The sequence below is a fragment of the Lampetra fluviatilis genome, unplaced genomic scaffold, assembly GCF_964198595.1.
Source record: "Lampetra fluviatilis unplaced genomic scaffold, kcLamFluv1.1 SCAFFOLD_344, whole genome shotgun sequence".
In the NCBI taxonomy this organism is placed as follows: domain Eukaryota; kingdom Metazoa; phylum Chordata; class Hyperoartia; order Petromyzontiformes; family Petromyzontidae; genus Lampetra; species Lampetra fluviatilis.
In genome coordinates, this window is record NW_027620944.1 from 81,553 (window position 1) to 93,036 (window position 11,484).

Here is an 11,484-nt window from a genome sequence, read left to right on the forward strand (position 1 = left end):
TGTCTGTGTGTGTGTCTATGTGTGTGTCAGTGTGTCTATGTGTGTGTCAGTGTGTGTGTGTGTGTCAGTGTGTGTGTCAGTGTGTATATGTGTGTGTGTGTGTCAATGTGTGTGTCAGTGTGTGTGTGTGTGTCAGTGTGTGTGTCAGTGTGTGTGTGTCAGTGTGTGTGTCAGTGTGTATATGTGTGTGTGTGTCAATGTGTGTGTCAGTGTGTGTGTCAGTGTGTGTGTGTGTCTGTGTGTGTGTGTCTATGTGTGTGTCAGTGTGTCTATGTGTGTGTGTGTCAATGTGTGTGTCAGTGTGTGTGTCAGTGTGTCTATGTGTGTGTGTGTGTCTGTGTGTGTGTGTCTATGTGTCTATGTGTGTGTGTGTGTGTCTGTGTGTCTATGTGTGTGTGTGTGTCTGTGTGTGTGTGTCTATGTGTGTGTCAGTGTGTCTATGTGTGTGTGTGTCTATGTGTGTGTGTGTGTCTGTGTGTCTATGTGTGTGTGTGTCAATGTGTGTGTCAGTGTGTGTGTCTGTGTGTCTATGTGTGTGTGTGTGTGTGTCTGTGTGTGTGTGTGTCTGTGTGTGTGTCTGTGTGTCTATGTGTGTGTGTGTCAATGTGTGTGTCAGTGTGTGTGTCAGTGTGTCTATGTGTGTGTCTGTGTGTGTGTGTGTCTGTGTGTCTATGTGTGTGTGTGTGTGTCTGTGTGTCTATGAGTGTGTGTGTGTCTGTGTGTGTGTCTGTGTGTCTATGTGTGTGTGTGTGTCTGTGTGTGTGTGTCTATGTGTGTGTGTGTGTCTGTGTGTCTATGTGTGTGTGTGTGTCTGTGTGTGTGTGTGTGTGTGTGTCAGTGTGTGTGTGTCAGTGTGTGTGTGTGTCTGTGTGTCTATGTGTGTGTGTGTGTGTCTGTGTGTCTATGTGTGTGTCTGTGTGTGTGTGTGTCTGTGTGTGTGTCATTGTGTCTATGTGTTTGTGTGTCAGTTGTCTATGTGTGTGTGTGTGTCAGTGTCTGTGTGTCAGTGTGTGTGTGTGTCTGTGTGTTTCTGTGTGTGTCAGTGTGTGTGTGTCAGTGTGTGTGTGTTTCTGTGTCAGTGTGTGTGTCAGTGTGTCTATGTGTGTGTGTGTCAGTGTGTGTGTCAGTGTGTGTGTCTGTGTGTGTGTGTCAAGTGTGTCTATGTGTGTGTGTGTGTCAGTGTGTGTGTCAGTGTGTGTGTGTTTCTGTGTCAGTGTGTGTGTCAGTGTGTCTATGTGTGTGTGTGTCAGTGTGTGTGTCAGTGTGTGTGTGTCAGTGTGTGTGTGTGTCAGTATGTGTGTCAGTGTGTCTATGTGTGTCAGTGTGTGTGTCAGTGTGTGTGTCTGTGTGTCTATGTGTGTGTCTGTGTGTGTGTGTGTCTGTGTGTCTATGTGTGTGTGTGTGTCTGTGTGTCTATGTGTGTGTGTGTCAATGTGTGTGTCAGTGTGTGTGTCTGTGTGTCTATGTGCGTGTGTGTGTGTGTCTGTGTGTGTGTGTGTGTCTGTGTGTGTGTGTGTCTGTGTGTCTATGTGTGTGTGTGTCAATGTGTGTGTCAGTGTGTGTGTCAGTGTGTCTATGTGTGTGTCTGTGTGTGTGTGTCTGTGTGTCTATGTGTGTGTGTGTGTCTGTGTGTCTATGAGTGTGTGTGTGTCTGTGTGTGTGTCTGTGTGTCTATGTGTGTGTGTGTGTGTCTGTGTGTGTGTGTCTATGTGTGTGTGTGTCTGTGTGTCTATGTGTGTGTGTGTGTCTGTGTGTGTGTGTGTGTCAGTGTGTGTGTGTCAGTGTGTGTGTGTGTCTGTGTGTCTATGTGTGTGTGTGTGTCTGTGTGTCTATGTGTGTGTGTGTCAATGTGTGTGTCAGTGTGTGTGTCTGTGTGTCTATGTGTGTGTGTGTGTGTCTGTGTGTGTGTGTGTCTGTGTGTGTGTCTGTGTGTCTATGTGTGTGTGTGTCAATGTGTGTGTCAGTGTGTGTGTCAGTGTGTCTATGTGTGTGTCTGTGTGTGTGTGTGTCTGTGTGTCTATGTGTGTGTGTGTGTGTCTGTGTGTCTATGAGTGTGTGTGTGTCTGTGTGTGTGTGTGTCTGTGTGTCTATGTGTGTGTGTGTGTCTGTGTGTGTGTGTCTATGTGTGTGTGTGTGTCTGTGTGTCTATGTGTGTGTGTGTGTCTGTGTGTGTGTGTGTGTCAGTGTGTGTGTGTCTGTGTGTGTGTGTGTGTCTGTGTGCCCGTTGACTTCATAGTTGCTGTGACTCGCTAGCGAACAGCACTTGACCCCTCCAGCCTGGGAGAGGCTACCTGGGGAGCTTTGTCTTTGTGTGGCTGGTTGAGGGGCTGGGTGAGTGAGTGGGTGGGTGAGTGAGTGAGTGGGTGAGTGAGTGAGTGGGTGAGTGGGTGGGTGAGTGGGTGAGTAAGTGGGTCAATGGGTGAGTGGGTGGGTGGGTGGGTGAGTGAGTGGGTGGGTGGGTGAGTGGGTGAGTGAGTGAGTGAGTGGGTGGTGGGTGAGTGGGTGGATGAGTGGGTGAGTAAGTGGGTCAATGGGTGAGTGGGTGGGTGGGTGGGTGAGTGAGTGGGTGGGTGGGTGAGTGGGTGAGTGGGTGGGTGAGTGGGTGGGTGAGTGAGTGAGTGGGTGGGTGGGTGAGTGGGTGAGTGAGTGGGTGAGTGAGTGAGTGGGTGGGTGGGTGAGTGGGTGGGTGGGTGATTGAGTGAGTGGGTGGGTGGGTGAGTGGGTGGGTGGGTGAGTGAGTGAGTAGGTGGGTGGGTGAGAGAGTGGGTGGGTGGGTGGGTGAGTGAGTGAGTGGGTGGGTGAGTGGGTGGGTGGGTGAGTGAGTGAGTAGGTGGGAGGGTGAGAGAGTGGGTGGGTGGGTGAGTGGGTGAGTGAGTGGGTGAGTGAGTGAGTGGGTGTGTGAGTGGGTGGGTGATTGAGTGAGTGGCTGGGTGGGTGAGTGGGTGGGTGAGTGAGTGAGTGAGTAGGTGGGTGAGTGGGTGGGTGAGTGGGTGAGTGGGTGGGTGGGTGAGTAAGTGAGTGAGTGGGTGGGTGGGTGGGTGAGTGAGTAAGTGGGTCAATGGGTGAGTGAGTGGGTGGGTGAGTGAGTGAGTGGGTGGGTGGGTGGGTGGGTGGGTGGGTGGGTGAGTGAGTGAGTGAGTGGGTGGGTGGGTGAGTGAGTGGGTGGGTGAGTGGGTGGGTGAGTAAGTGAGTAAGTGGGTCAATGGGTGAGTGGGTGGGTGGGTGAGTGGGTGAGTGAGTTAGTGGGTGGGTGGGTGAGTGGGTGGGTGAGTGAGTGAGTGAGTAGGTGGGTGGGTGAGAGAGTGAGTGGGTGAGTGAGTGAGTGAGTGGGTGGGTGGGTGAGTGAGTGGGTGGGTGGGTGGGTGAGTGGGTGGGTGGGTGGGTGAGTGGGTGAGTGAGTGAGTGGGTGGGTGAGTGAGTGGGTGGGTGGGTGGGTGGGTGGGTGAGTGGGTGAGTGAGTGGGTGAATGGGTGGGTGAGTGAGTGAGTAAGTGGGTCAATGGGTGAGTGAGTGAGTGGGTGGGTGGGTGAGTGAGTGAGTGAGTAAGTGGGTCAATGGGTGAGTGAGTGAGTGGGTGGGTGGGTGGGTGAGTGAGTGGGTGGGTGGGTGAGTGAGTGAGTAAGTGGGTCAATGGGTGAGTGAGTGAGTGAGTGGGTGGGTGGGTGAGTGAGTGGGTTGATGGGTGAGAGAGTGAGTGGGTGGGTGGGTGAGTGAGTGGGTGGGTGAGTGGGTGAGTGAGTGAGTGGGTCAATGGGTGAGTGAGTGAGTGGGTGGGTGAGTGGGTGGGTGAGTGAGTGAGTAAATGGGTCAATGGCTCAGTGAGTGACGTGACTGAGTGAGTGACTGACTGAGTGACTGACTGAGTGGCTGACTGAGTGACTGAGTGAGTGACTGACTCAGTGACTGAGTGACTGATTGACTGAGTGAGTAGCTTACTGAGTGGCTGTCTGACTGAGTGACTGACTGACTGACTGAGTGACTGCCTGACTGGCTGAGTGGCTGACTGAGTGAGTAAGTGACTGACTGAGTGACTGGCTAACTGACTAACTAACTGACTAACTGACTGACTGACTGACTCAGCAACTGGAGCATTTGGCTTGTGGTCACCGGCTGTCGTGCTGATGCAGTTGAGCTGACGATACGAATTCCTGACGAAGCATTGGCCCATTGGCAATAGGATGAGACTGAGATTGTTTGATAGTCTGGGGGGGTGTGGGGGTGGGGGGGGGGTGGTGGGGGGGTGGTGGGGGGGTGGTGGGGGGGTGGTGGGGGGGTGTGGGGGGGGTTTGGGGGGGGTGTGGGGGGGTGTGGGGAGGGGGTGTGGGGGGTGGTTTTGGGTCAAATCGCGAAACATGAACTTGGATAACGTCTGTGTTGAGTCAGCAAGGGGTAGAGGTCACGTGGGGGGAGGGGGGGGGGGTTGGGGGGGTGGGGTGAATGGGTTAGTAGGTGAGTGGGTGGGTGAGTAGGTGAGTGGGTGGGTGAGTGAGTGGGTGAGTGAGTGGGTGGGTGAGTGAGTGGGTGAGTGAGTGGGTGGGTGAGTGAGTGGGTGAGTGGGTGGGTGAGTGAGTGGGTGAGTGAGTGGGTGAGTGAGTGGGTGGGTGAGTGAGTAGGTGAGTGAGTGGGTTGGTGGGTGAGTTGGGGGGGGGGGTGGGTGGGGTGAGTGGGTTAGTAGGTGAGTGGGTGGGTGAGTAGGTGAGTGGGTGGGTGAGTGAGTGGGTGAGTGAGTGGGTGGGTGAGTGAGTGGGTGAGTGGGTGGGTGAGTGAGTGGGTTGGTGGGTGAGTTGGGGGGGGGGGGTGGGTGGGGTGAGTGGGTTAGTAGGTGAGTGGGTGGGTGAGTAGGTGAGTGGGTGGGTGAGTGAGTGGGTGAGTGAGTGGGTGAGTGAGTGGGTGGGTGAGTGAGTAGGTGAGTGAGTGGGTTGGTGGGTGAGTTGGGGGGGGGGGGGGTGGGGTGAATTGGTTAGTAGGTGAGTGGGTGGGTGAGTGAGTGGGTGAGTGGGTGGGTGAGTGAGTGGGTGAGTGAGTGGGTGGGTGAGTGAGTGGGTGAGTGAGTGGGTGAGTGGGTGGGTGAGTGAGTGGGTGGGTGAGTGAGTGGGTGAGTGGGTGGGTGAGTGAGTGGGTGAGTGAGTGGGTGGGTGAGTGAGTGAGTGGGTGAGTGAGTGGGTGGGTGAGTGAGTGGATGGGTGGGTGAGTGGGTGAGTGGGTGGGTGAGTGAGTGGGTGGGTGAGTGAGTGGGTGAGTGGGTGGGTGAGTGAGTGGGTTGGTGGGTGAGTTGGGGGGGGGGTGGGTGGGGTGAGTGGGTTAGTAGGTGAGTGGGTGGGTGAGTAGGTGAGTGGGTGGGTGAGTGAGTGGGTGAGTGGGTGACTGAGTGGGTGGGTGAGTGGGTGAGTGGGTGGGTGAGTGGGTGAGTGAGTGGGTGAGTTGGGCGGGGGGTGGGTGGGGTGAGTGGGTGAGAGGGTGAGTGGGTGGGTGAGTGGGTGAGTGGGTGGGGTGAGTGATTGGATGAGTGGGTGAGTGGGTGGGTGGGTGGGTGAGTGGGTGGGTGAGTGGGTGGGTGGGTGGGTGGGTGAGTGGGTGGGTGGGTGAGTGGTGAGTGGGTGGGTGAGTGGGTGAGTGAGTAGGTGGGTGAGTGGTTGAGTGATTGTATGAGTGGGTGAGTGGGTTAGTAGGTGAGAGGGTGGGTGGGTGAGTGGGTGGGTGGGTGGGTGGGTGAGTGAGTGAGTGATTGGGTGGATGAGTGGGTGGGTGGGTGGGTGAGTGAGTGAGTGAGTGGGCGAGTCAGTGATTGGGTGGATGAGTGGGTGGTTGAGTGGGTGGGTGGGTGGGTGAGTGAGTGAGTGATTGGGTGGATGAGTGGGTGGGTGAGTGGGTGAGTGAGTGAGTGAGTGGGCAAGTCCGTGATTGGGTGGATGAGTGGGTGGGTGAGTGGGTGAGTGAGTGAGTGAGTGAGTGGGCGAGTCAGTGATTGGGTGGATGAGTGGGTGGGTGGGTGGTGAGTGAGTGAGTGAGTGAGTGGGCAAGTCAGTGATTGGGTGGATGAGTGGGTGGGTGAGTGGGTGAGTGAGTGAGTGAGTGGGCGAGTCAGTGATTGGGTGGATGAGTGGGTGGGTGGGTGAGTGAGTGAGTGAGTGAGTGGGCGAGTCAGTGATTGGGTGGATGAGTGGGTGGGTGGGTGGGTGAGTGAGTGAGTGAGTGAGTGGGCGAGTCAGTGATTGGGTGGATGAGTGGGTGGGTGAGTGGGTGAGTGAGTGAGTGAGTGAGTGAGTGAGTGGGCGAGTCAGTGATTGGGTGGATGAGTGGGTGGGTGGGTGGGTGAGTGAGTGAGTGAGTGGGCGAGTCAGTGATTGGGTGGATGAGTGGGTGGGTGAGTGGGTGAGTGAGTGAGTGAGTGAGTGGGCGAGTCAGTGATTGGGTGGATGAGTGGGTGGGTGGGTGAGTGAGTGAGTGAGTGAGTGAGTGAGTGAGTGAGTCAGTGATTGGGTGGATGAGTGGGTGGGTGGGTGGGTGAGTGAGTGAGTGAGTGAGTGAGTGGGCGAGTCAGTGATTGGGTGGATGAGTGGGTGGGTGGGTGAGTGAGTGAGTGAGTGAGTGGGCGAGTCAGTGATTGGGTGGATGAGTGGGTGGGTGGGTGGGTGAGTGAGTGAGTGAGTGGGCAAGTCAGTGATTGGGTGGATGAGTGGGTGGGTGAGTGGGTGAGTGAGTGAGTGAGCGAGTCAGTGATTGGGTGGATGAGTGGGTGGGTGAGTGGGTGAGTGAGTGAGTGAGCGAGTCAGTGATTGGGTGGATGAGTGGGTGGGTGGGTGGGTGAGTGAGTGGGCGAGTCAGTGATTGGGTGGATGAGTGGGTGGGTGGGTGGGTGAGTGAGTGAGTGAGCGAGTCAGTGATTGGGTGGATGAGTGGGTGGGTGGGTGGGTGAGAGAGTGAGTGAGTGAGTGGGCAAGTCAGTGATTGGGTGGATGAGTGGGTGGGTGAGTGGGTGAGTGAGTGAGTGAGTGGGCAAGTCAGTGATTGGGTGGATGAGTGGGTGGGTGAGTGAGTGAGTGAGTGAGTGAGTGGGCGAGTCAGTGATTGGGGGGATGAGTGGGTGGGTGGGTGGGTGAGTGAGTGAGTGAGTGGGCGAGTCAGTGATTGGGTGGATGAGTGGGTGGGTGGGTGGGTGAGTGAGTGAGTGAGTCGGCGAGTCAGTGATTGGGTGGATGAGTGGGTGGGTGAGTGGGTGAGTGAGTGAGTGAGTGAGTGGGCAAGTCAGTGATTGGGTGGATGAGTGGGTGGGTGAGTGGGTGAGTGAGTGAGTGAGTGAGTGGGCGAGTCAGTGATTGGGTGGATGAGTGGGTGGGTGGGTGGGTGAGTGAGTGAGTGAGTGAGTGGGCGAGTCAGTGATTGGGTGGATGAGTGGGTGGGTGGGTGGGTGAGTGAGTGAGTGAGTGGGCGAGTCAGTGATTGGGTGGATGAGTGGGTGGGTGAGTGGGTGAGTGAGTGAGTGAGTGGGCAAGTCAGTGATTGGGTGGATGAGTGGGTGGGTGGGTGGGTGAGTGAGTGAGTGAGTGGGCGAGTCAGTGATTGGGTGGATGAGTGGGTGGGTGAGTGGGTGAGTGAGTGAGTGAGTGGGCAAGTCAGTGATTGGGTGGATGAGTGGGTGGGTGGGTGGGTGAGTGAGTGAGTGAGTGAGTGGGCGAGTCAGTGATTGGGTGGATGAGTGGGTGGGTGAGTGGGTGAGTGAGTGAGTGAGTGGGCGAGTCAGTGATTGGGTGGATGAGTGGGTGGGTGAGTGGGTGAGTGAGTGAGTGAGTGGGCAAGTCAGTGATTAGGTGGATGAGTGGGTGGGTGGGTGGGTGAGTGAGTGAGTGAGTGGGCGAGTCAGTGATTGGGTGGATGAGTGGGTGGGTGGGTGAGTGAGTGAGTGAGTGGGCGAGTCAGTGATTGGGTGGATGAGTGGGTGGGTGGGTGGGTGAGTGAGTGAGTGAGTGGGCGAGTCAGTGATTGGGTGGATGAGTGGGTGGGTGAGTGGGTGAGTGAGTGAGTGAGTGGGCGAGTCAGTGATTGGGTGGATGAGTGGGTGGGTGAGTGGGTGAGTGAGTGAGTGAGTGAGTGGGCAAGTCAGTGATTAGGTGGATGAGTGGGTGGGTGGGTGGGTGAGTGAGTGAGTGAGTGGGCGAGTCAGTGATTGGGTGGATGAGTGGGTGGGTGGGTGAGTGAGTGAGTGAGTGAGTGGGCGAGTCAGTGATTGGGTGGATGAGTGGGTGGGTGGATGAGTGGGTGGGTGAGTGAGTGAGTGGGCGAGTCAGTGATTGGGTGGATGAGTGGGTGGGTGGGTGGGTGAGTGAGTGAGTGAGTGGGCGAGTCAGTGATTGGGTGGATGAGTGGGTGGGTGGGTGAGTGAATAGTTAAACATTTGAGTGAGTGCGTTATGTGTGTGTTCCTGATTATTCAAACTGGCCCTGAGAGCAGAATCGTTTGGCAAGCCTCCAAATCAAATGTAAAGATCCCCCGTTTAGCCTGTAACAGAGTGTAGGGGCAAGTGCTGTTAGCAGCAAGCAATCAGCCATTCACCCACTAACCCACTAACTCACCCACTCACTCACTCAACCATTCAACCACTCACCCACTCACCCACCCACCCACTCACTCACTCACTCAACCATTCAACCACTCACTCGCTCAATCACCCACTCACTCACTCACTCACCCACTCACCCACTCACTCACTCAACCATTCAACCACTCACTCGCTCAATCACTCACTCAACCATTCAACCACTCACCCACTCACCCACCCACCCACTCACTCACCCACTCACCCACTCTCTCAACCATTCAACCACTCACCCACTCACCCACCCACCCACTCACTCACCCACTCACTCACTCACTCAACCATTCAACCACTCACTCGCTCAATCACCCACTCACACACTCACTCACCCACTCACCCACTCACCCACTCACTCAACCATTCAACCACTCACTCGCTCAATCACTCACTCAACCATTAAACCACTCACTCACCCACCCACTCACTCCCCCACTCACCCACTCACTCACTCAACCATTCAACCACTCACTCGCTCAATCACTCACTCAACCATTAAACCACTCACTCGCTCAATCACCCACTCACCCACCCACCCACTCACTCACAGACTCACACACCCACTCACACACTCACCCACTCACTCATTCACCCACTCACTCAATCACCCACCCACTCACCCACTCACTTACTCACCCACCCACTCACCCACCCACCCACCCACCTATTCACTCACACACTCACTCACTGACTCACACACTCACTCACCCAATCATCCACCCACTCCCCCAGTAATCCACTAACTCACCCACTAACTCACTCACTAACTCACTCACCCATTCACTCACTCAACAACTCAACCACTCGCTTGCTCACTCACCCACTCACTCACTCACTCACCCACTCACTCAACCACCCACTTACTCACTCACCCACTCACCCACCCACCTAATCATTAACGCATCCACTCACACTCACTCAACCACTAACCCACCCACCCACTCACTCACTCACCCACTCACTCACTCACACACTCACCCACCCACCCACTCACCTACTCACCCAATTATCCACCCACTCACTCACTCACTCACACACTCACGCACCTACCCACTCACCCACCCACTGACTCACACACTCACACACTCACACACTCACCCACTCACCCAATCATTCACCCACTCACCCACTCATTCACTCACCCACCCACTCACTCACTGACTTATCCACTCACTCACCGAATCAACCACCCACTCACTAACTCACCGACTCACCCACCCACTCATTCACTCACCCATTCATCCACTCACCCACCCACTCACTCACTCACCCACTCACCCAGTCACTCACTCACTCACCCACCTACTCACCCACTCACTAAACTCACTCACCTACCCAATTACTCACTCACCCACCCACCCACCCACTCACTCATTCACCCACTCACTCAATCACCCACTCACCCACTCAGCCACTCACTCGTCCACTCACCAAATCACTCACCCACCCACTCACTCACTCACTCACCCACTCACTCAACCACCCACTCACCCACTCACTCACCCACTCTCTTACCCTCTCACTCACCCACTCACTCACTCACCCACTCACTCACGCACCCACCCACCCACCCACTCACTCACTCACCCACCCACCCACCCACACACACTCACCCACTCACTCACACTCACTCACAACAACAACAACCGCCATTCGCCACTAAGTGGCGGTGACGTCACCACGACGCTTGTGCCAGGCCATGTGCACCCTGAGGCCACGTGAAGTGTCGAACGCCCGCTGGCAGGAGGTCACGGGGCAAACCCAGCAGGTGCCACGGGTCGACTGACTGAGATGACCGAGATGACTGGCTGATGCACCACCTGTGCCCCCTACTGTGCCAACTTGCTGTGCTTTAGCCACCCGGCGCTCCGCTCGTTGTTGTGAGCGTCGCTCCTCCGCCCTCCGTTGTTGTTGGAGGGCGACTGCCTCCAACTGCCCAGTAGCGTCCTTCACGAGCCTCCTCCACTGAGGCCGATCTTGACACCGCTGGTACCAGTCATCGGCAAGTCCACTCAGCTCCACGTCCTCCTGTACCACATCACTCCATCTCTTCTCTAGCCCGTGTCACTCACACACTCACCCACTCACTCACCCACCCACCCACTCACTCATTCACTCACTCACCCACTCACTCAGCTCCACGTCCTCCTGTACCACATCACTCCATCTCTACTCTAGCCCGTGCCGCGGCCGTTTAGCCCCCTCGATCCGGCCGAACAAAAGCTGTTTAGGCATGCGGTGGCTGGGCATGCGGGCTACATGACCCAGCCAACGCAGCCTTGCCTGCCAGAGGAGCTCACCAAAGGGACTTTGCCCAGATCTTTCAAGGATTTGTGAGCTCCTCACACAATCCAGCCTGCAGGTTAAACCCAGGATGGATCGTAGGCAGGCCAGCCTAAATGTTTCTAACCGGCGAAGATGCTCCATTAGGGGGGGGTCCACGTTTCGCAAGCGTAGAGAAGGGAGGGAATGACCGTGGCCGAGAAGACCTGAAGCTTCGTGCGGAGCGACAGACCAGGTAGCTTCCACACAGCAGCGTCACGCAACCGATGAAAAGATATTGCCGCTCGACTGATTCGGAGTGAGAGACCTCTGCTGTTAAACCGGAGCCGGTCATGAGCACACTGCCCAGGTATGGGAAACTCTCCACTCTCTCCACAACTGCCCCATCACCGATTGGGAGTTGTGGGGGTGGAGTGTCCGATGGTACAAAATACCCAGGCAGGTGCTTAGTTTTGGTGGGGCTGATGGTGAGGCCCCACCTCTTAGTGGCACGCTCCAGTCTCAGCAGCAGCGCCTCCAACTCCTCCTCTGAGTGAGCAGCTATTACCAAATCATCGGCATGCATAACGTGGTTGACCAATAGGGAGCCATCCCTTGATCGCACCCGGGCG